The 26,225-nt window shown below is 38.6% G+C and overlaps 1 pseudogene; it reads left to right on the forward strand.

Moving 5' to 3' along the window:
* Nucleotides 1-5,882: 5,882 nt before the first annotated feature.
* Nucleotides 5,883-6,759, forward strand: LOC143683066 (small ribosomal subunit protein uS2B pseudogene; annotated as a pseudogene).
* The last annotated feature ends 19,466 nt before the right edge of the window (nt 6,760-26,225 follow it).

Consider the following 26,225-nt stretch of genomic DNA (forward strand, 5'->3'; position numbering starts at 1 on the left):
GTTTTATTGCCTTCTTTTTGGTATTGGGCAACTTCCAAAGGGAAAAAATGAAGTTGTCAGAAGGAAAAGGGGGAAGTGAAAGTGTCAAAGAAAAAGGCTGGCTGCCAGGGAGTTGACCAGTTTGGACTTTAATCTCCTGCTCACGTCACTGACAAGGGCCATACTTCACATCTAGTGTTGGCTGGATAAATATATCACGAAGAGCAGTGATCAGTGCATGGCAGACGTGCCATAATTATGGCCAACTATTAGCTGTAATTCTTATCTTCTAGAGGAAGATACCGTTCTACATTTCCTTGTTCCTCAGTGTCTAGCACGGTACCCTGTGTGCAGCAGCTGCTCACTGTGTTTGTTAACTAACTAAATAAAAAGCTTTCAAGAATTTGGGAGTAAAAGAAGACACTGGACATGTGGAAGGTAGAAGATGACACTGGGGAGAAGAAAGGTTCAGAAATGGAACAAGTGGCTAGAAAGGCATATTTCACTGTTTGCAGTTTTGATGCAGAATATAATTTGACCACATAAGTTTGTATTCTAAGAAGCTGAGAACAAAAGTATGTCGTTTCTGCTGTGGTAGGACAGTGGTTTTTAGGGTCACCATCAGTGCCACCCTGTATTCAGTTCAGCCAACCATCTAATAAGAAGTGTTTGTTGAACATCTGTTGTTTGCCAGGCCCTGTGCTAAGTGCTGAATGTGGAATATGAGCAAAAAATATAATATCCTACCTTTATGGAGCCTACAATCTTCTGGGAGAGTCAGACATTAATTAAATAATCACATAAATATAAAATTATTTTTAGTGCCAAAAGGAATTGTATATTGCTCTATAAAAGTGAAAACTAAGAAGGCCTGACATTTTGTGGGCTTGAGAAGGCCTTCCCTATAGAAATGGTATTTTGGAGTGAGATAAGAAGAATGAATAGGTATTTAGATAACAAAGGGAAGAGATGGAGTAACGAACAGTGTCATTGATGGAACTTCACTGATCAGGGACTTTCTGTGGGAGCACGCTACATTGAGAAACGTGAAGTAACCTCAACGTGGCTGGCCCTCCAAGAAGAGGTAGGAGATAAGGGTGGGAGTAGGGATTCCTCAGGATTTGTACTTAGATTATATTCTGATAGAACGGGACATCTCATGATAAGATGGGGTGACACAATAAGATTTGCATTTAAAAATTACTCTGGCTGCAGCAGAGAACAGATTGGAAGTGGTCGAGAATGGATCTGACTAATTGGTTAGGTTATTTATTGTGGTCCCGTTAAGAAGTAAAGGCAACTTGCTGGAGATGGAAGTGGATGAATATTGGGAGCTCAGAAAGGGAAATTGAGAGGAACTGATGATGGATGTGATATGGGTGGAAAAGAGAAAGAGGTGTCATGGATGGCGTGGTCAACTGGATACGCGGTGGAGCTGATAGAAGGAGGGCAATACAGAGTGAGAGTCTATTTTGGAAAAGATCATGTGTAAATTCTGGAAAGAAGTTACTTTTATAGGAGAGCCATATTGTACTGGCTTTTCAAATGTATTTTTTTTAAATCAGTACATGAATACTACTTTTTTCTAGAGATGATTTAAAAATCACTCCTCTCATGAAAAAGAAGCAATGCCCAAGGCTACTGTGTTTCCTTCAAGTATTGTTCCATCTCTATACCTTATGCAAGAGTAATACATACTCAAAAAAATGAAGGAAAAAGGTATTGATGTTGCTGTATACAATTATGAACATAAGGTACGCTTTTGTCTGTTAATCGCTATTAAGAAAAAATGACAGCAAAGAGAAAAATAGTCATAACCCTGTCATTCCAACATTCTGTTTTCATTTTTCACGCTTTATTTTTACTTCATGTCCTTATTCATTCATATTTTTCTATGGTTATAATCAAGAAGTACCTTCCATTTTGGAAAGCAGCCTGGAAAAATAGAAAAAATATTCTTTGATGACAGATAGACCTGTAGGAAAATTCCAGCACCCTTTCTTTGTAGTTGCATGATCTTTAGCAAAAGACTTAACTATTTAGACGTAATCTCACCTCATCTGGAAAATAGGGGGTGGGGAGAAGGAGTAATTTTACTCTCCATACATCTTATGGTAATAACTAAACAAAGAAATATTTTGCATAAAGTATTTAGTGTTTGGCACATAGTAGGTGCTTAAATTGATATTAGCCACTTTCTTTCCCTTTCTTTTTATAGCCTGCCTTTTCCATGGAGCATTTTATTGTAAATATTATGAAAGGCTGGTATAGTTTTTATATTTATACTTTTATTTGCTTCATATCATTTCGATGAGTTTGGATTCTATAATTTTTCTTTAACCACTTTTCTGCTGACAGTGTTTTTCCAGTTTAACAATTATAAATAACATTGCATTGGTGCAGCTATTTTTGAGCTTTTTTTCAGGATTAAATGTCCAATAATAGTATCACATTAGGTCAAACTTAAGATAATTTGTATGTTTTTTGGATGCAAGGTACTTGTATTGCTCTACAGAATTACAGGTATATGAAAGTCCCATATCAAAACCTTGCACAAATATAACAAGTTCTTCATGGGCCTAGGTGGAAGTTGGAAAGAGTAATAGTACAGTGATGAAGAGCAGGGATTCAGGAGTCAGTCTGTCTGTCTGGGTGGAACACCTCAGTTCTTCCACTTAAGCATGGCTGGGCCATTACCTAATCCCTAGGAGTGTCCATTTTCTTACCTCTTAAAATAGGGATAACAGTTTACCTTCCTTTAGAGTTTCTGTGATAAGTTAACCACAGTAGATACAATGCCTGGTATATAGTAAACACTGTAAATTTTAACTTTAAGTTGCTACTTACTATATTAGCAACTGTACAGGATGCTGTTATAACAAATAGACTGAATATGATTGAAATATCTAACTGAATATCTGACTGATAGAAGTTTGTTTTGATCTCCTTTAATATAGCAGTCCAGAGATAGGAAGACACGTAGAACAGGTTAGTGGCTTTGCTTTATGGAACAATCCAGGGAACCAAGTTTCTTCTTTATCACTGATCTGCTATTTCAGGGGGTGTTGACTTCATCTACATGGTCAGAGCTGGCTCACCAGTACCATGGGAAGGCTGTAGAAGAGTGGAAAAAGAGTAAATGATTATCACCTTCCTTTTTAAGAATAGGAATCAGAAGTTGTATACCCCGTTGTTGTTCACATCTCAGAATTTACCTTATTTTATTAAACCTAATGTATCTCTGATTGTTAGGACAACTCATTATTTCAAATATTTGTCAATTAAGGTACAACAGTGATTTCTTATTCCGTGTATATTTTTATTTTATATTTCTATGAAGAGCTCCATTAGATCTATTTAGATATACCTTAAACACATGTATCTTTTTTCTTTCAACGCAATTTTATTGAGATATATTCACACACCATATAATCCACCCAAAGTATACAATAGTATTATCGTGTAGTCGTGAATTCATCACCAAAATTTTAGAACATTTTCATTACTCCAAAAAAGGAAATATCACTCTATTATTATTACTTTTTGTCTTTATTTTATTACTTATCTATCTATATGCTGGGTAAAGGGAGTGTCAGTCACAAGGTTTTTGCAATCATGCAGTCACGTGATAAAAGCTAACACATGTATACCATTTTGTGCCTACATAAATGAAAGAAAAGATAAATAAATTGAAGTATTCAAAAACACACTTTCCTGTGATTGTAGACCACTGAATCACTTTTTGACCAAGAACTGTTGGTGCCTATGTTAATTGGCACAATAGTGCTCTTTGTGCCATCACGATCTTTTGTGATTTGGTCTCTTTAAAGTGTACTCTGCTATTGCCTCCAGGATTTTACTTCATGCCACTGGCACTCATTCTAAAATTTGACACTTCATTATTTGATGAAACTCATAAATTCATTTCCCCGCAATTGAATTACGCATCATTGGAAGATAAACAGCTTCTTTTCAAAGTCAGCAGGAAGTTTATGACAAATTGGTGATTGATACCTCAATGATACTTCTGTACAATGCACGAATCCTTCATGCCAGTTGATAGTAGCTTTTCACTTTTTTTCCATTCTTTTTTTCAGGGATTTGCAAAATCTCTTATCATTAGTTGCAATTCTGGGTGAGTGGAAGTAACAAAAATGTATGTAACTGAAATGAAATGATGATGATATGGACAGTTATGGCAAATAACTTTTGTCAAAATTCTAAGATTTTCAACTGAGCCTTCTCAAAATAAGGACTAAATTTTCAAATGTTAGGTGTGGGATTTGATTTTTTATCCTACTTAAAAGCCCATATATTAGCCTGTTGATGTTCACGAATTTTGGCTGATGACATGAGACTCCTGGGTTAGAGACAAAGGATTTTATTACTCATGGCATGCTAAATAGCAGGGCTACCAGCATATATGCTGAAATTCCATGGGGTTAAGTTGGAGAAGAACAGGTAGACGATATGGTCCTTATCATGCAGTTGGTTTGCATCAAGCTGAAGAATTAGAAGAACCCATTACTTTTTATTAGCAACAGTAAGCAAGCCTACTATTTGTACCAGACAGAGAGATTACTTTATTCCTGAAAGTTGCCCACTGCAAGCATAGCCTCAAGAAATGACCCAGGTAAAGATGGCCAGAACCCTGAGTTCTTGGAATATTTAACAAGATGGACAGGAATATGAGGGTACCATGTGGGATAGTCTCCGACAACTAGATATCACCGTGGGACTAAATTCTGGCTAATGGAGTACAATAGGAAGGGTTCTGTGGAAGCTTTGCTAAACTTGTCGTAGGTAACTTGGCCACTTTTTCTTTGTCCTTTACTCCAGCTTGCTGCCTGGGACATGGATGACAAAATCTTGGACCTTGAGGAAGTGGGCTATTTGCTAAGGATCGTAAAACCATGAACTGGAAGGCAGCTTGAGTCTTGAAGACTTTGGAAAGTGAAGGCACTAAGCCAGCTTTTCTGGTTATTATTGTTGTAGAACAAAACACCCCAAAGTTAGTGGTCTAAAACATAAATCATTAATTATAATTAATAAGATAGTTATTAATTATTTCCCACAGATCTAAGGGTTGACATAGCTCAGATGGATGGCTTTTGCTCTGAATCTCTACGCAGTTACAGTTTGGTGAAGCAATCTCAAAGGCTTCTTCACTCCTATATCTGGCTGTTGTGGCTTTGAGTCCTCTTCAAGAGGTCTGAGCCTCCACACAGCATGGTAGCTAGGCCCAAAAGTGAGCATCCTAAAAGAAAGAAAGCCAAGTGGCAGCCGTATTATCTTTTCTAACCTAGCCTTCAAAGTCATTGTGCTGCTTCTGCTGCATTCTCTTTGTTAGAAGTGATTCACTAATGCCAGCCCACAGTCAAGGGAAGGGAATTTGATTCCACTTCTTGTTGGTCAAAGGATCAAAGAATTTGCAGACATGTTTTAGGACCAGCATAGCAGCCCTGGATTACTTACCTCCAGTTTCCTCTCTTCGGAAGAGGGAGAGGGAGAGAGAGAAAGAAAGATTTCTAACTTTTAAAGCCAACATTATTTTGCATGTTTATCCCTCAAACCAAATGCAATATGACCTAATGTCACTTATAAACACTTCAATTTCTCATTTTATTAGGAAAAACCAAAGGTACGGGTTAGCTTATGTCCCCATTGCAAATGAAGTTCAAGATTTAGCTGAATTTTATTACTTACCCAAGGCAGTCCACAAAAACTGGATTTTCAGATTCAAAGTAAAATGCAAGGTTAGTAGGTTCATTTTAACCTACCCATGAGTTTCTTGTCAAGCTATTTTTTAAAAAATATTTTTATTGAGCCTTCTGTGCTACCAGAGAGGGATCCATACAGTGTTGTCCTTGGTTCCCACCATAACTTAAAGGGAAACTTAAACAATGTCTGGAGCCCTTGATGTCCTGCAGATGAAGGAGGAGGATGCCCTCACATTTCTTGCAGCAGGAACCCACTTAGGTGGCAACAACCTTGACTTCCAAATGGATTAATGCATCTACAAAAGGAAGAGTGATGGCCTCTATATCATAAATCTGAAGAGTACCTGGGAGAAGCTTCTGCTGGCAGCTCATGCCATATTTGCCACTGAAAACCTCACTGATGTCAGTATCATATCCTCCAGGAATGCCAGCCAGTGGACTGTATTAAAATTTGCAGCTGGCACTGGAGCAACTGTTATTGCTGGGCACTTCACTCCTGAAACTTTCACCAACCACATTCAGGCAGCCTTTTGGGAACCATGTCTTCTGGTGATGACCAATCCCAGGGCTGACCACCAGCCTCCCACAGAAGTCTCCTATATTAACCTTGCTATGTGTAACTCAGATTCTCTTTTGCCCTACCTGGACATTGCCATCCTATGCAACAAGCATGGAGCTTCCTTAGGGGAACCGATGTGGTGGACACTGGCCCAGGACACTGCACATGCGTGGCATCATCTCCCGTGAGTACCCATGGGAAGTCATGCCTGATCTCTACTTCTACAGAGATCCTGAAGAGACTGAAAAGAAAAATCTGGCTGCTGCTTTAAAAGCTGTGATCAGGGAGGAATTTCAGGGCAAATGGACCGTTCCAGCTCCTGCATTTATTGATACTCAACCCAAGATTGCAGACTGGTCTGAAGGCGCACAGGTCCCCACTGTGCCTATTCAGCAGTTCCCTACTGAAGACTGGAATGCTCAGCCTGCAACTAAAGACTGGTCTGCAGCTCCCACTGCTCAGGCCACTGAGTGGGTAGGAGCAATCACTGAGTGGTTATAAGCTGTTCTTCCATAGGCTCTTAAGCAAAAATGGAAATAAGATTGCTAGAAAATAAGTAAGTTTCTATACAAACACACACACACAAAGAAAAAACAGAAAATATTTCTATTGAGGAATTTTTACTAGCATATTATCCATACATGTATACAATCAATAGCTCATAATAGTATCACACAGTTTGTATTCATCACCAGGATCTTTTTTAGAAGGTTTGCATAATGTAAGAAAAAGAAATAAAAAGAAAAAAAACTCAGTACATCCCATACTCCACACCCCTCTCTCTCTCATTGACTAATAGTATTTCAATCTACCTAATTTTTAACCTATTATTTATTTATTTTTTATCCTTATCTTTTTACTCATCTGTCCATACCCTGGGTAAAAGAAGCATCAGACACAAGGTTTTCATAATTACACAGTCACATTGTAAAAGCTAGGTAGTTATAAATTTGTCTTCAAGAATCAAGGCTATAGAAGCACAGCTCAACAGTTCCAGGTATTTCCGTCTGGCTGCTCCAATACACCATAAACTAAAAAGGGATATCTACAATACGTATGAGAGTAACCTCCAGGATAAACTCTCAACTCTGTTTGAAATCTCTCAGCCAAAAAATAAATTTTGTCTCATTTCTCTCTTCCCCATTTTGGTCAAGAAGGCTTTCTCAAATCCCATGATGCTGGGTCCCATATTGCCATGGAGATTTATACCCCCGGGAGTCATGTCCCATGTAGCGGGGAGGAAAGTGAGTTCACCTGCAGAGTTCGTTTAGGGAGAGAGGCCACCTCTGAGCAGAAAAGGAGGTTCTCTGGGGGTGACTCTCAGGCATAATTGTAAGTAGTCTTATTCTCCTTTGCAGGAATAAGCTTCTGGGGGTGAACCCCAAGATCGAGGGCTCAGCCTATTGGATGGGTTGTCTCCACTGCTTGCAAGAACATCAGGAATTCCCCAAATGGGGAAGTTTAATATTTCCTCCTTTCTCCCCATTCCTCCAAGGGGGCTTTGCAAATACATTTTTATTCACTGCCCAAATTACTCTGGGATATATCAGGGCATCACACTAACCTATACAAACAACAAGACCTCATGCCCTATTCAGGATTCCACATGCTTAATGGTGTTCAACTAAACTGACCATACAAGTTAAGTTAGGTAATGTGCTATCCAAAATATGAAATTTTCAGCAAATAAACATCTCTCCCTTTGGTCTCACACAGAAGTTGAAGTTTTAAAGTATGGCTCATATCATCCTTTACCTTGTATTCTGATTTACCTTTGTCCTAACCAGATCAGCTTCATTGATATCTCTAGTCAAATTCTGATCACTTTTTCAACTTTTTAAACAGTTGGCATATGGGATAATGCTGACTTGCATAGCTTCACGGCTCTAAATCTGAGTCTCAGGTGTCACATAAATACCCAAAGTTTCTGACAATGACCAAGTTTATATACAAAGAGTTCAGTATCTCAGAAGTTAGAAATAACAGTTACAATTCCTGAATATATATGACTGCTGGAATAGCTTACACTCTAGGACCCTTTACAATAGACCCCAACCTGATCACCCATGCACTTGACCTGAATTGACCGAATTTGTATATTATAGTTAGTTCATATGAGTGAGGCATGATAATATTTGTCTTTTTGTTTCTGCCATTTCATTCAACATAATGTCCTTAAGGCTCATTGATCTAGTTGCATATCTGGCAAGATTTTAAAGAACACCCATTGTGGAATTGTAACCCATACCAAACTCTGAAATCTGTCCTACAACTAATTGTTGTGCTGTGCTTTGAAATTTATTGTTTTTTTTTTTGTATATATGTCATTTTTCACAAAAAACTAAAAGAGTCGAGTGTGATGATAAAAAAAATATTTATTCCTTCTAGCGTCCTATATTCTGGAGCAGCTAGAAGGAAAAATCTGAGAGGATGATATGGTAGCCCATGACAAACTCTGGGATCTTCCCTGTAACTACCTGTTCATGTGCTTTGAAAACTATTGCTTTTTACTTTCTTTGCTTTGTATATACGTTATATTATACAAATAAAAAAAAGTTAAAGCGCACCCATGCACAACTCTTTTCTAGGTCCAATTAGGTCAGAATTCCTAATGGTTGGGGTTAAGCATTGGTATATTTTAAAAACATAATCCTAATGAGTTGAGAATCACCACTATATTTTATTTATTTGCCTATACTTTCAACTTTTTCAACCTGAAGTAACAAAAATAAATTCACATGTAAGCTATACAGCTAAACCAAGAATATCTTCATGTATTATAGACTTAAAAGCCCTTTTGATGTCCATTATTAAAAATATATTTATTTCCTTACCACTCACTCTCTATCATTTTTCAGTTTACTAAATGACACTAATCATACTGAAGAACTTATCTTTGCAATAGGAATATGAAAGAAGAGTGGCAATAAAAGAGGTCAATATCATGAATTAAATAAAAGCCAGGACAATTAAAAAATGAGGCACATAAGAGGAGAGCATACAAGAGAAAAAAACTAAGCAGAAAATATCAAATAGTCACATAGATCATCCTGATATACTAATATTTGGAAAACCTTCAGCTCTTTTGTATGGTATCCCCAAACATCCTAGCTTTTGGACCCAACTTCAGAAATTCAAAATTTCATACTCAAATACAGTCTTTTTTACTTTATTATTAAATGGAAGAGTAGAAACTGGTCCAGAGAGGCAGAGCTGAGGAGATTTACAAAGTAAAATAAAATTAATGGGTAGTCTTTTTGCTTTTCACATCACTCCAGCTTTCCATTACAAATTGAACAACTATTTTTCTTTTGTTTTTCTACCCTATCTTCTTCAGAAAAATAGTTGTGGCATGGTCTGCAGAGCTACATGCACTTCAACAAGATCAAAGATAAATGAAAGAGAAAATTTGAAATAAGCAAAATCAAGAGTAGGAATTTAGTATTACTTGGAATAAAGTATGCCATTCACAGATATTACAAGACAGTGGCATACTATTAATACATTTTACTTATTTATTCATATGGTTTATTGAAATGAAAATAAATAGTCTTATCCTCTTTAGATTCAACCATTATTGAATGCAAGGATGAAACTCTTGGGAGGGTAGCATTTTGGTTACTCAGAACTTGCTACAGATTTCAGAAGGTATAGGAGAGTCTGTAAAAGCCTGACTCTGTGCCGTGTTGCAGGTTTTCTTTTGTACATGATGGGCATATTTGTATTTCATGGAATAACATGTATTAACCATATGAGCACAGTACCCAAGCTTGTAGCAGTGCTAAAATTTGTAATGCACATTTCCTCTTTTACAGACTTCTAAGTTGATTAACATTTGTTATTAACATATTTATCTGTTACTTGCTCTTAACCTTACCTGAAGTGTTTTACTTTAACCCATTTCTAATCATTGTCTCTCTTCAATATTCTCTGCCTATCTTTACTGATTTAATTTTAGTCTATTTGGCTTTTTCTCTGAAAATTAATATTACTTCTGTGTTTTTCTAAAGTTTTTACGCAGAATTCAGTCCTTTTTATACTTCTGTAACTTTGATTAATTAAATAAATCTGCAAAACTCATTCTGATTTTAAAGAAGTTCTTATTTACAGATTCAAGTTCAAAGTTGATGACATGCATGTAATATATGTTGTATCTTAATAACCTAAGCTTTCGTATGAGTCAAATGCATACATACATACCTAAGTAAGTAAGTAAATAAATAAATAATAGATGATGCTAACTGTCATCTGTCTAGGTCAGCATTTATAAATTAATAGGCTTGGTTTTCATTCAGTCATTGGATGGTTTTCATTGACTGAAGTGATGATTCCATAAAAACTATCCTTAGGTGAATTCGAAGTTATTCCTAAGTCTTTCACATTGGTAACTATATCAAATTTCAGGTATGTATATACTTATTTTAGAGCCACACAAAATGATTCTGGTAATCTGGAATAACACATTCTATTTTTAGCTGCACTATAATGGGGATAGTATGAAATATGATGCAAAAAAGAAAGTAAGAAATCTTCAGACATATTATCTAGTTTCTTACTATTCTCCCCCCACCTCTTCATTCCTTAAGGCAGTGATCCTTAACTCATTTGCAAATGCATTTATTTAGTTAGAGGTATATACATGTGTACTTCCAAGGATTGAGAATGCTCCTTAGATAATGTGGGTAGGGTTGGTGACTGTGTGTTAGACATAAGAATGGGGTGGGGACAAAAAATAGTTGAGAATTACTGCTGTGAAGTGTAATCTAGAGTAGTAGCTATATATTCCAGAGCCTTTCCAGATTTTTCTTTAAAAGGTGAATTACTTACTAAGTTAAGGAGAATTTTTAGCATACCAGCAGTTCGAACTTCACAAAAGTTGAGATAACCAGTGTGTTAAACATAATGAACTTTATGAGATATCAACATGAAACTCTTTTTTTTTTTCTATAAAGGCCTCCAGATAGGAGTTGTAGAATTTGACTTTTCTTTTCTTTTTTAACAATATCGCATTCTGAACTCATAACTTTCCAGTTTTTCCAAGTTTTCAAAAGTTTGTACCAGTCCAGCTGTTCGGGCCCAGACCAAGTTCTTGCACACTACCAGCTGATGCTGGCAGAACACCAAAACACACGCCAGGCACAGAACTAGACATAGATTAATTAAGACTTGAGAACAGGAGAGATTTCCTGGTGGTGGCCAGTCCAGAGGGATAGCACTCTGCAAAGTGGCAGGAGTGCAAGGGGCAATATGCATATGATGTTAGGACAAAGAATTTTCCATATAGGATGTGGACACTGGGCTTCTAATATAGTCATTAAAGGGGTTTAACATCTGATGTTTTACTAATATTAATGTTTAAGATATAATCAGAGCTGTTTTACATTTGTGATTACGTTCTCCTCCCTCCAGGGATACTGTTTACTTTCTCAACCTGTGTCCTGATTACAGCAGCCATGCCATGTACTTGGCGTATCATTCCCATTAGGAGGGGCCTGGACCCAGGGCCACCATACCAGTCTAGATGAAAGCTGAAACTTTAACTTCAGGTCAAGCTTTCATCTCTCTCCCTGCCAGTATTGACCCTGGCTCCAGAGGTCTGTGCTGATGAGGGAGATATAACCTACTCTTTTATTCTTTTCTCTCTGGTCTCCTTTCCCATATTGGGGTGCAGTGGGGAGTGGATGGAGTAAAGGAAAAGAAGCAAACAGCTCTTTGCCTAACTCTCCTGTCTCGGTGTGGGAAGCTTTCTGGGTTTTTGCAAACGAGTACTTGGTGGCCCACAGGAAGTACCCGTACTTGAATTTCTTGGCCTGCAATATTGTCTGTTGTGACCTTTTCCTTAATTGGCCCCTTTAGTTTCCACTCAAGGTAGTACACTCATAACCTTTGGCTGTGTTCCTCCTCATCCAGAAGAAGCCATGTGGCAAAATGGCTAAAAACCCAGTGGCTTCTGTGGTCTCATGACCCACAGGAAGCTCACACAACCTTCCCGTGACAAGCAATGGAAGTGCAAGCTGCTTCCACTGTAGATCCGTCTTCTGCTCTGCCATGTCTCCCCAGTTATCTTTTCTGTTTACTTGCATAGGTACCAAGGACAGACAAACAAGTTCACCTCATACACAACACGTTAAGTGGAAAACGGGGTATCAGTTTCTTCTGAGGATTTTTAAGAGATTCTCTTAAAGCCCTTCTCATTTGTGTCTGGATGAGAGAGAAGAGCTGCCACCACTGCAGTGATCACCACTGAGTCCTCTGTAATAACAAAATAATCATGCTATTGTTTCTACTACTGGCATTAAAATCATCGCTTTACATTTAATTTTGCCGTGGTGGTGTACTGGTGGTCAGGGTAGCCAAGTATTTCTGCATTCTTTGGGTGAGTTCTGAGGGGATGTGCTGGTGATATTCTTTAGTTCATGAGGCATGCAGATTTCATTTTCCTTAGCTTTGGGACTTTAGTGGCAAGTCCATGGCAAAAAGAAAGAATCCATTCAACAGCGTATTAAAATAGATACTGCGTTCTCCCTGGATTTACAGAATATAAACCCAGAAGCTTTAATGATTTTTTAAAATTAAAATAACCCAATCAGTTACTGCAATACCTAAATAACTGTTCTAATCCTTACAAAACTTAATCTGTAGATTTATTACTATGTTAGCATCATTTATATATACTCCAAATATATAATAACAAATTATTAGCTATTTAACTCAGATTTATTAAGGTATAATTTTTATAAAGTAAAATTATACTTTTAAGTGTTTCAGTGGCATTTAACATATATATATGTAGAGAGAGAGAGAGAAAGAGAGAGAGAGAGAAGGAGAGAGAGAGATCTATCTCTATATATCTACCTATAGATAGATAGATAGATAGATAGATAGATAGATAGATAGCTGTGTAATTACCACCACAATCATGATATAGCTCTTGGCTCTCCATGCCCATCCCAAGTTGTTCTAGTAAGTGTGTAGTGGAACACCTATATAACTATCTCATTGCGATTTTAATTTGATTAGGAGTTTGTTTCTGTTATTGTAACTCTCAGTATACCACAGATTTCAAATTCATCTAGCTGCTGGAGCTTAATGGTTAGTGTGGGACATGGGTAACAGTTGTTATTTCCCAGTGCTCCTGTTGGGACCTCAGCTTCCAGCAGTCTGTCTGTGCCTGGGTCACAGCTTCTCTCTCCACACCCTTGGCCCCTCCTCCAGAGGTAGGCTGCTGCTGCTTGTTACGGGGTGTTGGGTTTGGGGTGAGGTTAAAAGGAGTTCTCAGTTCTCCTTGACCAGCCGCCATCTTGGGCAAGGCCTGTGAACCTCAGTCTCTGGGGCAGAGCCTTCTCATCATTTCTGTCACGCACCCCCCCCCCCCCAATGTTAGTGGTCAGTTTTGCCATGTTTCTGTTGTTGGTCTTGGGAAGGAGACAATTTCTTACCCCTCCTCCAGTAATAGTGGACTTCTTTGTGTCATTATTGCTTCCTGTGCCGAAGTGTTTTACTGCTTTTCGCCCTAGGACAGATTCCTTCATTTACTTTTCCCTTGGGCAGTGGCTCTTTGCTTCTCTCTCTCCCAGAAACTCAAGGCTTTTGTTTGTCTGAGAGAAGGATCCACAAAAGTGGGGGCAGCGTCTCATATATGTCTACTAAAGGGAAATCTCTTTGTATCTGTGGCTCTCAGTTACTCCAACTTGATGCAAACTGAAATGCACACTCCCTGTGGTGGCCCCGTGCCTGGGCCCCTCCTAAACAGCTCATATCAAACTCGCTTTAGTCAAGGACAAAGGTCTAGAAAGTAAGCAATCTCCCAGAGAGGGGAGAATTTACCTACAGATGTAAAACAGCATTGACTGTATCTTAGTTTTAAACATTAATCTTAGTAAAAATCAGGATTTAGGCCACTTTAGAGATTATACTAGAGACCCAATGTCCTCATACTATATGGAATATCTATGCTCTAAAATCATTTATTACTCTTTATAATCTCCCATCCCTTGCAGAGCACCAAACATCTGGAATGGCTGCCACCGAAGAACTTCTGTTCGTAAGAACCAAAAAACTTATGTCTGCTTCTGTGCCTGGCATGTTTTTCGGTTTCACGGCAGTGTTGGCCTGCGCTCTGCAAAACTTGGTCTGGACTTAAACAACTGTCAAACCACTCTGGAGACTGAGACACTGCTGGGGGTAAGAGACATGGTCTGGGGAAGGGAGGCTGGCGGGGGAAATCCTGGGTTAGCCCACATTGTCCACGTGGGGAGAGGTGGCTGCATGGGTGGACTGCTGTCCAGGAAACTCTGGCGAGGTTGCTAACTAGCAACAGATAGCAGGACAACTAAATCTCGACAAAAGGAAAATAGAACGCCAAGTAGTAGTGGCCATAGCTTGGCCCCATTAAGGAGCCTTATGTATGGCCACAGAGGGAGGACAGACATAGTGGCACCTGTATAAGTACCACAACCTTGGAGGATTGTAACCACTAAACAATATAAGCTCCCAGTGGGACATTAAGAGATCTCTGGAACCATTAAGGAACTAAAAAGAGTGGGAATATTAATACCAACCCACACGCCCTTTAAAAGCCCTGTGTGGCCAATATGGAAACCTGACTGAACTTGGTGCAATATACTGGATTACCATAAATTAAATAAAGTAATATCACCTTTGTATGTAGCAGTTACAAACATTGCCCCTTTACTATAAGAAATTAGCATTCATTTATGTCATTATTTTGTTTTAGATTTAGCTAATGTTTTCTTCAGTATTCTTTTCATAAAGCATGTCAGCCTGCTTTTTCCTTCACCTGGGAAGGACAACAAAGGACTTTCGCTGTGCTCCCTCAGGGCTATTTACCTAGCCTGACCATCTGCCACAGCCTACTGGCAAAAGACTTGGTCAACTGGGATAAACCCAAACTTGTTACATTGTTTCATTATACTGATATTATGGTAACTGGCAATTCTCTTTCAGAACCAAAAGAGGTGTCAGAAACATTAATATCCCATCTCGAGAGCGGGGGATGGGCAATCAATTGAGACAAGCTACAAGGCCCTGGTTGCTGTCTCAAATTTATGGGTGTTGTACAGTCAGGTGAGACAACAATTATTCCTTCTACAGTAATTGAAAAATTACAGTGTTTTCCTGTGCCACATACATCAAAGCAATTAATGGCCTTTCTAGGACTACTGGAATATTGGAGACCTTTATTTCCCCATTTAGCTCAAATATTAAGAGCAATTGTACACACTAATTAGAAAAGGTCATACTTGAGAATGGGGTGACCCCCAGCAGGCTGATTTTGAAGAAGCAAAGAGGGGAATAGCACAGGCATAAGTGCTAAGGCATGAAGATCCTGATTTATCCTGTGAGTTGGATGTGGCTAGCACTGACATTGGCTTTGGGAGGGGTTTGTGGCAGAGGCCACATTCTAAACAGGTACCCATAGGGTTCTGGTCACAATTATGAAAAGTGGCAGAATTTTTCCCTTAGAAAAGCAATGGTGTGCTGCATATAATGCTCTACTGCAAGTAGAAGGTCTGATGCAGAAATGACCTTTCACCTTGAGGACTGCCCCCTCTATATAGGGGGGGATTACAGGCATGGCCAATAAACCATGGTCTAGCAGTGTACAATTGAGTACCCTAACAAAGAGGAATGCTTACTAGTTGCAACATGGTGTTTTCAATACCTAGTCCTCTTAGTGCTGAGATGAATGAAATTTTAAGACCAGTGCTACATGTAGAAGATTCAACAACTAAAATTGCTGCACCTAGAATAGCTGTTGAAATTCACACAATAGAGGATACAGGGATAATTCCCAAGTCTTTTTGGTACATGATGGATCCTCTAGTGGGCAGCCACCCACAAGCACAGCCATGGAAGTACAACCCAGTACTGACACTATATGATGGGAAACGGATGCTGTGCAAAGCAGTCAGTGAACTAAGTTAAGAGCGGCATAGATGGTAATAGCACATGAATCAGGAGATGTGCGGTCTGTACTAACAGCTGGGCTGAGTATAAAGACCTCACAACCTGGTTGGTAACCTAGAAACAAGAACAATGGACAGTCATATATTGCTCCCTATGGAGACAAGAGCCATGGGAGGACATCTGGGACGTCTGTAAGCAAGCAAAGGTAACTTTAAAAATCCTGATCCAATCTTTTTGGACCAAACCTATTGTTTAGGGTGGGAAACTTTGAATGGATTGTTTCCATGGAAATGTGACACACTCAGTTATGGATGTGGCCTTTTGATTAGAGGGAGATGTGACTCTGCCCATCCAAGGTAGGTCTTGGTTAGATTCCTAGAGTCCTTTAAAAGGGGAAGCATTTGGGAGAAACCTCAGATGCAGATGTATGGAAAGCAAAAGTGACAGAACCAACAAAGCCAACATGAGACTAAGACACTGGGAGATGTAGGGGCCAGCAGATGTTGCCATGTGCCTTTCCCATGAAATGCTAAGCAAGCCAGAACCTGGAGAGAGCCAAGGGAAGCCAAGAGATGAAACCCAGCCCCAGAGAAGCCAAGTGAGGTGCCCCCACAGGAAACACAGCTTGAAAGCAATGGAACCCAGGAGCAAGGGACAAGCAAATGCCAGCAAGGTGCCTTCCCAGCTGTCAGAGGTGTTCTGAGTGGCATCAGCTTGTTTTGAGTGATGCTTTTTTGGTACCTTAATCTGGACATTTTCATGTTCCTACAACAGTAAACTTGAAACGTAATAAATTCTCTTTCTAAAAGCTGTTTCATTTCTGGTATATTGCATTCTGGCAGGTTTAACAAATGAAAGCAGCAACTGTCCATCATTTCCCTGCCCACGTTCCTAACATGCTACCTGGGAATGTTGAGCCTGACACCCTCACTTGAGTCTGGAGCCACACTGCTGAAAACTGAGAAGTAGCTAAGTAGCTTCATCGAAAGCATGGATACTGGGTATATCAAACCTATGGGTAACCCAGTAGTTCCAGCTATGCATCATGTGCCAACAACTTATGGACATCACACAGGAGTGTTTGTAATACCCTCTGCAATGACCACACTGATTGTCTCACCAGATGGGACACATCAATTGATCACAGACTCCAGTGACCCAGTGGCAGGTGGGTTATATCAGCCCCTTTCCACTCTTGGGAGGGGCAAGATATGAATTCACATGGTAGATACCACCGTGGACTTCTGTTAGCTTTTCCAGTGGGGACAGCAAACCAACATGCCACATGCACTATACAGAAAAGGTAAGTGCCCTCTAAGGAATACTAACACAAATAGACAGTGATAAGGAACCCCTTTCATCAGACAAATCACCCAAGCATGGTCTATGGATGATATAATGTGGATATTCATCTACCCTGTAACCCCACAGATGCAGGTCTTATAAAAAGAAATGAATGGTTCTTAAAGGAACAGTTGAAAGATAATAAGAAATTCCTACAACAATGGACTAAAAGGCTTTATCAGACCCTCACCTTCCTAAACTCTACCCAAGGAGCTCCAGTCCAGTTCCTTTTGAAATGCTAATGGAAGGGCTTGTGCAAGCACTCAGGATACAAATGAAAGGCCCAGCCACCTTACAGCCTGAAAGGGGGAATGATAATTTACTGTCTTCTATGTCTCAGACCATTCAAATAGGGGGAAATGAGGTCCTCTGGCTTTGGTGCTGGCCTCTGCAGCAATGCTGGTTGGGAATCTTAAGTCCATGAGGAATGGGAGTCACCAAAAACATGGTAATACGGTCAGAATTTATTTTTAAAATGCCTGTTAAATTTTTTTATCACAAATTTGGGGCCTCCTATTCCCACAGGAACCTTAAGTATAACTCTGTGGACGTTTTTTTATTGAAATGTAATTTTATTGAGGTATATTCATATACTATGCAATCCATCCAAAGTATACAAACAATTGCTCCTGGTATCATCAGAAGGTTGTGCATTCATCACCATGAACACTCTCACAACATTTGCATTACTCCAGAAAAAGAAACAGATAAAAGAAACCCTGAACATCCCATAGCCTCTAACCCACTCACCACTCACCTACCCTAATATTGCCTTCTATGCAATTTATAGACATATAACAAAGTTATATAAATAAGATAGTATAGTATTGTCAGCAATATATATGTATATATGTATATATATATATGTATGTATATATAGATCAATGGAACAGAATAAAACATCCAGATGTAAACCCATATAAGCATGGGCAACCTACCTTTTTTTTTTGGCCATATTTTATACAATCATTATCAAAGATCAGGGGTACTGAATTACAGCTCGACAATTTCTGGTATTTCCTCCTAGCTATTCTAATACACTAGAAACTAAAAAGAAATATTTATATAATGAGTCAGTGGTCATAATCATTTGTTAAATCTGAATTTAGCTGTTATACCTCCTCCCTCTTATTTAATCATTCATTCAATCTTCAGGGATATCTGGGAAATGGACATTTTAACTTCTTCATGCTGGAAAATGGTGCTGACCTTATGGGATAGAGGTATGAAACTGGTTGACGTTCTTGGAGATACTGGTACCTCTGGATTTCAGGGCTTATCTGGCATAGGAACAATTTGGAGGCCTTAAGTTTCTGAAAACATAAGTTTTTTGGAGCCTTACATAGAGCCCAGAGTATTCTTTAGGCTTTTCAGGAATACTGCTGGTTGGGACTTGGCATACTGTGGTGATTTGCAGTATCTGGTTGAAGCTGGCATAAAAGTAACCTCCAGAATGACCTCTCGACTCTATTTGAAATCTCTTAGCTGCTGAAACCTTGTTTTTTTCCATTTCTCTCACCTCTTTTGGTCAAGAAGTTTTTCTCAATCCCACGATTCCAGGGCCAGGCTCATCCCTGGAAGTAATGTTCCATATTGCCAGCGAGATTTACACCCCTGGAAGTCATGTTCCATGTGAGGGGGGGATAGGTAGTGAGCATATTTGCAGAATTGGCTTAGAGAGAGAGGCCACATCTGAGCAACAGAATAGGTTCTCTGGGCATGACCCTTAACCATATATAAGTGGGCTTAGCTTTGCCATTGCAGAGATAAATTTCAAAAAAAAGAAGGGCAAGCCTCAAGGTTGAGGACTTCATTTGTTAAGTTGGGAGTCCCTAATGCTTGAGAAAATGTCAGGAATTCCAAAAGTGGGGAAGATTAATAGTTCCACAATTTTCTCCAGTCCCTCAAGGGAACTTTGCAAATACTTTTTTTTTAATTTTCTGCCCCAAATACTCTGGAATGTATCAAGGTATCACATTAACCTATATAAAATAGCAAGATCTCATTCCTTATTCTAGGTTCCATGTAATTAGGTTGTTTAGGTAAAGTGATTAGATGATTTAAATTAGATAGTTTGCTACATAGAATGAAACTTTGGACAAAATAAACATCTCTTCCTTTGGTCTCACATAGAAGTTGAAGTTTTAGAATACTAACAATATCAACCTTTACCCTGTATTTTGATTTATCTTAGTCCTAACCATGCCCATTTCATTCATATCTCTAAGTGAAGTCTGCTCTTTTTTCAGGTTCTTTAACAGTTGCTGTATGGAGCAATGCTGGCTTTCAGAGCTGCAGAACTCCAAGTCTGAGTCTCGGGTGTCACACAGTTAGCTGAAGTTTCAGGGAACTACCAGGTTATACAGAAAAAGCACAGCATCTCAGAATTTAGAAATAACAGTTATATGTCAGGAATAGATGTGACTGCTGTAAAAGTTTACAATCTAGGAACCTTTACAATGAGGTTAATTAAACATTCCTTACTCCTTCATCATCAACTGTCTGATCTCTGTCCACGTTCTGTTCCCTGATAAACCGTGCTCTAGAATTCAGCTCTCAGAGATGGCTCAGTATACTTAGTTCATATCAGTGAGACCATACATAATGTTCTCAAGGATCAGTCACCTACTTGCATGCCACATGGCTTCATTCTTTCCTGCTGCTGCTCAATATTGTGTAATATGCATGCACCACAGTTTGCCCTTCATTCATCAGGTGATGCACACTTAGGCCTCCCCACCCTCTGCATGTGGACACTTCTTATGCTTAGACTAATGACTGATGTCATGTTGGAGGACTCAAGATTTGCAGGCATAGCAAACCTGGTATTTAAAACCTCCTTACAATGTCCTTCTGTCTGGTACCTTAATATCTACCAATGCAGCTCTTGCATGTATATTATATTAAATCCATATGATTTATCCTTATTCTTCCTCATAAACATCTTTCCTTTTGCCCATAACACCCTAGCAAACATATTTCTACAGTGGGCTTCAGTGGTAACCTGTGCCTGCAATCAAATCCAATGGTAGCTTTGAAAAGACTTGTCATCTTTGGGTACTTCCAGGTCTTTTCTAGACCATAGCTCCTGCTAACTGGTCTTTATGGGAACACTGTTGATATGGCAAAACTCGATACCCCAACAAATCTCGAGTAAGACCTTATCTTTTAAGATTGAAATCCAGGTACTTTCTTATAACGAGACTCAGGCTTATATCTTTTCCCTTGTGAGGGAACAAATAAATAGGCACTGGCCAGTATTAGGGTATGCTGTACATGATGGAATAGGATGGCTGACAGCAGAAGCAGTAACCTTAGACTGTATTGCCCCTGTCTGCATGGAATGTCTTAATTGGAACTGAGATATAGGGTGGTTATCCTGAGAAGCGTGTTAGTTTACAGTTAAGCTACAAAATGATAACATTTTCCAGTGGCAAAGTGCCTCCAAGAGACAGGAAGTATATGCTTCCCCTGTGGGGTGGCTATGGACCTGTGGGCAAAATGGATGACCCTATTTACCTTACAGTTGGGCAGGATGCTGTACATGAGGGCAGCCATATGTTCCTGCCACGTTATATGATTCTTTACCACACACTCCTCGCAACTGGGAAATGGTTAAATCTAGATATTGAGTGAAGTTTACCCCATGGTGGTTTTATCCTTTAGCTATTCTTGCCTCATGGGGAGTTGCATTGGTTACCAAAAGGAATATAACAGCCTTATCCAACTACTCAGCTCAGGTGCTTAATGAATCTAATTTAGAAATACCATTGTTAAGTGACAAGACTACCCAATTATGGAAAGTAGTCTTACAGAATAGAATGCCTTTACACATTTAACTGTGGTACAAGGCAGAACCTGTACTCTTATAAGCATACAGTGTTGTGCATATATTCCTGATCATTCATATAATATTTCCCATGCTTAAAATCATCTGCAAGGGCACATACACAACATTGATCAATTATCTACTGACCCCCTTTCTACTTAGTTTAACTCTCTTATTCAACATTGGCAGTATTTCTTTATAGGACTATCACTATTTGGTTGTCTTTTATATTGTTGCTGTGGTATACAGACACAATGCCTGTCTTGTGGACACTGCAGCCTATTACAGAGGGAGGTGGTGGTGATGGATTGCGATGGCCCAAGGCCTGGCCCCCTCCTAAAAGGCCCCCCTAAACCACCCAACGAAACCTGCTTTAGCCAAGGACAAAGGTCTAGGAAGCAAACAATCTCCCCAGAGGGGGAGGAAGGCAACTACAGATGTAAAATGGGACTGATTGTACCTTAGTCTTAAACATTAATCTTAGTAAGACATCAGGTTTTAGGTCACTTTAGTGATTATACCAGAGACCCAATGTCCTCACACCATATGGAATGTTTTGTTCTAAAGTCCTATATTACTCCTCATAATCTCTCATCCCTTGTGGGGTGCTAAATGTTCAAAATGGCCCCCACCAGAGAACTTCCTCTGCTCATTAAGTCCCAATAAGTCTATGTCTGCTTCTGTACCTGGTGTGTATTTTGGTCTCACAACAGTGCCTGCTTGTGCTCTATTTGTATTTGGTCTGGGCCCGTAGAGAACCTCTTAAAATATTAGCTGATTTCTTCTTATCTGCTTTTATGGTGGCTATATCTTCCTTCTGTGCTCTGCTGAAAGTAAAACATTCCCTTGGAAGGGATTGTCACTCTTTCAAATCCAGTTTACTTGGTTGCCCTGCAACCTAATGATGACCTTTTGTGGTTTTCTACATTTTAAACACAAGTGGAACTCGAACATGGAAGCTACTAGTTGTCTTTTAATTTATAATCGTAATCCATAAAAAATTGTAAAAATAAGGAAATTAAAAAATAGAGAATAAAAAGTTATGAAATAGAAGGTACAGAATAGAATAATAAAACAGAAAAAGCTGAAGTTTCTTCCTTTCTCTACTGTCAACTCCAAGCGCTGTCCAGGAGAAACTACTGTGAGCTGTCTGACTTTTATTCCTCCAGACCACTTTCTGTGCACGTACACTAGGAACACATACATGCACACACACCACACAGACACATACACATTATAAACACATGTAGTTTTGTCCCACGCCAAATAAATTGTGAACTTGGACAATGTTCATAGAATTATTTCATCAGGAAATGGTAAGCAAATGGAAAATAAATTGATTTAGGGCCCAAACTTCCAAATGGAAAAGCTAGCACTAGAAGCAGGAAATACATAAAATCGCAACATTATTCTCAAAGACCGTTTTGGAGACTTGAATAATGAAAACAATATAACAGTTCTCATTTTTCATTGTGAAATGGTTGATACTCTTTCAAGTCTTATTCATTTCATGAAGGAATTTGATTCTTAGGGATTGATTTGAGTGTTACTGAGAGGTAATTTCTGATCAAAACAATCTTATACAGTTAGCCCATTAAAGAGTTAGCTCTTGTCATCCATTCTTTTGTTAGAATAGAAGAGTCTTTTGAGAATAGAACACAAATCCAGCAAGTTAAAATTCTGTGGGTAGCTAAAATGCAGATCTACAGCCAGCAATTTAGTTTAAGGCTCCTTCTTCCTATACAGATTATTTAATACTTTTTAAAATAAAACCTCCTTTCCTGTATTTTTAAAAACAAAATAAAACCACCCCTACCAAAAAGTGTTTTGGTTTGCTAAAGCTTCCAGAATGCAATATACCACAAATGGAATGGCTTTTTAAGAGGGAATTTTTTAAGTTGCAAGTTTAGAGTTCTAAGGCTATGAACATGTCCAAATTAAGGCACCAACAAGAGATTATCTTCACTCAAGCAAAGCTGATGCTGTCCAGAACACCTCTGTTATCTGGGAAGTCATGTGGCTAGTGCCAGCTGGGGTCTTTGGCTTCTGGACACCTCTGTCAGCTGGGAAGGCACACGCCATCTTTCAGCTTTCTCTCTTGGCTTCTTGATTCATAAAGCTTCCCCAAGGGCATTTTCCTTCTTCATCTCCAAAGGCTGTGTGGGCTCTAAAGCTTTTTCCAAAATGGTTCCCTCTTAGAGGACTACAGCAAGAAACTCCGCCTTGAATGGGTGGAGACACATCTCCATGGGAATCACCTAATCAGAAGGTCCCACACACAACTGGGTGGGTTACATTTCTATGGAAACAACTTAAAAGATCCTACCCAGCAATACTGAGTCAGGGTGAAAGAACATGGCTTTTCTAGGGTATATGACAGTTTCAAACTAGCAAATTGATAACCTCTTTTGCAGTTTCGTGAAATATATAAAGCAAGTAAGTAAAATATTCATTCATTGGTGCTTTGTTACTTTTCAACTATAATGAATTTTGAGCATTATTTGCAGATTTTTATTTTTTCATTCCCTCTAGGGCTGAACAAAGAAAATGGGGCCTTAATTGCAGTCTGAGAGAATATATTAAGGAGAAGAGAGACTTTGAAAAAGAGGATATATCTATTATTAATAATTTACATACCAATGCTCTGTTGAATGTCTTATATTACTTTATAGGTCTGGTGTTTCCTGGTGTATTTTCCTTCTGAATCTCCAAACATTTGTGGTCTCTCCAAAATGTGCCTCTATTAAAGAACTCCAATAAGAGGATTAAGACCCACATTGAATAGGCAGGGTCACGTCACCATGGAAACAACCTAATCAAAAGGTCTCACCCAATAACAGGTCTACCCCCACAAGATTGGATTAAAAGAACCATGGCTTTTTGAGGGTACCTAATAACTTCAAACTAGGGCAACTATACAATATTTGTCCTTTTGTATCTGGTTTATTTTACTCAATATTATGTTTTCAAGGTTCATCCATATTGTAGCATGTATCAGAACCTCATTCCTTTTTTTGTGCTGAATATGTATGTATGTATGTATGTATGTATGTACTACATTTCGTTTGTCCAAAGGTTGTTTCCATTTCTTGGCTATTATGAATAGTGCTGCTATGATCTTTGAGTTAAAATATTTAAGCCAGTGTTTCCAATTATTTTTAAGAAGAGTAATTTCTGAGTCAAATGGGAGTTCTATATTCAACTTTCTGAAGAACCACCAAACTGATTTCCACTATGGCTACACCATTTTACAACCCTACCAACAATACACAATTATTCCAACTTTGCCACATACATGCCAACACATTATTATTATTAATATTATTTAATAATGTCTATCCTAGTGGGCTTAAAGTAGTATCTCAGTGTAGTTGCCTTCTGGAATGCAAATTTTAATAAGACGTCATTCCTGCAGTCAAGGAGCTCACAGTCTCAAGGAAGACAGGCACTCACACACTATTTAAATTACAATGGGCTAACTATCAAAACAGAGGCTTGCAAATAAGAAGAAAAACATTAGCTCCAGCTAAGAGCTGAGATGTCAGCGGAGGTCTTGCTTCAAAGTGGAGGAGAATAGGCTGAATTGAGGAATTCACCAGGTGAATTACCAGGTGAATGTTTGGGAGGGCAGCCAAGATAGAGAAAGCAGTGCATGCAAATATTGATTTGTTTCGGGAACTGATGGCTAGCATAGCTGGGGACACAGGTCGGGTGGGAAGGAGAAACTGGAAATAAGGTTGGAAGAAAGAGAGGAGAGATAGATAAAAGCATGGACATGACTATTCTTTAAGTTGGAACTTTTCAAACTTCAATCTGCACACGATTCACTTGGAGATCTTGTTAAAATGTAGATTCAGGTTCAAGGAATTTGGGGTGGGGCTTGAAAGTCAGAATTTCTGATAAGCTCCAAGCCATGCATTGCTCCAGTGTACTTCCCTTTGACTAGCAAGGATTTAGGAAATGAGTACATACAAATGAGTCTGAAATAAGGTAGTGGCACAATTAGATTTGTACTTTAGAATGACAGCTCTGTACACAGGGTGGAATGAAGATCAAGTGGAAGGTTGTCAGTGAGATGCTTTATTCCAGTGAGAAATATTCATTGGTACTCATGTGAGTAAATTCCGCAACAATATCAGAGAGTAGTTGAAAAGAAGTTTCACCAGAAAAGGCTATTTCATCAATGCTCTCTGATCACTAAAGTAATGTGATTTAAATAATTATGATTATTTCCATATTTTTGCCATCTTAAATGACAATGCTGAGCATAAAGAGATGCAAAATTAGTCTCTCTCCTTACTTTATTCTAACTTTTCCTTTCTTCCTCTCATTATCTTTAGTAATAGCAGCTTCAGAGAGTTAACTAAACAGTATTAAAATAATGCTATGAAAAAAATGACACCACTTCTTGTTTCCAAAAGTAAACAAATCAGAAGGGAGGATGTTATTTTTATAAAAGTATAATAAGCATAAAATTACAAATTCTACAAAAATGTCAATTCTATAGAAATTATCACATTTTGGAAATAAGCATTCTTAGGGAACATCTGGTCAACCCTGTGAAATATGTAGTATATAAGCCACAAACACAACACCAAAAAGAGGGTCAAACAAAACTCTTTGGAAGATTGTATATGGATAGGAATACTACAGTTTTGGACATTTGTTTGCATTTGATTATCCTAGTGGCAATTACCAATTTGGAAAGGAGGAAAAACCCTCTCAAGGTATAAGCCATGTCAGTGGTTCTGTACAGCTGACCAAATGTCAGAATTATCTGGGGGGAAGATTTTTTAAAAATATCAATACCCAAAGATTCATCTTCAATGATTTTGATTTAATTGGCTTATGATGGAATCCCATT

This window comes from Tamandua tetradactyla, chromosome 5 (assembly GCF_023851605.1).
Source record: "Tamandua tetradactyla isolate mTamTet1 chromosome 5, mTamTet1.pri, whole genome shotgun sequence".
Classification (NCBI taxonomy): Eukaryota; Metazoa; Chordata; class Mammalia; order Pilosa; family Myrmecophagidae; genus Tamandua; species Tamandua tetradactyla.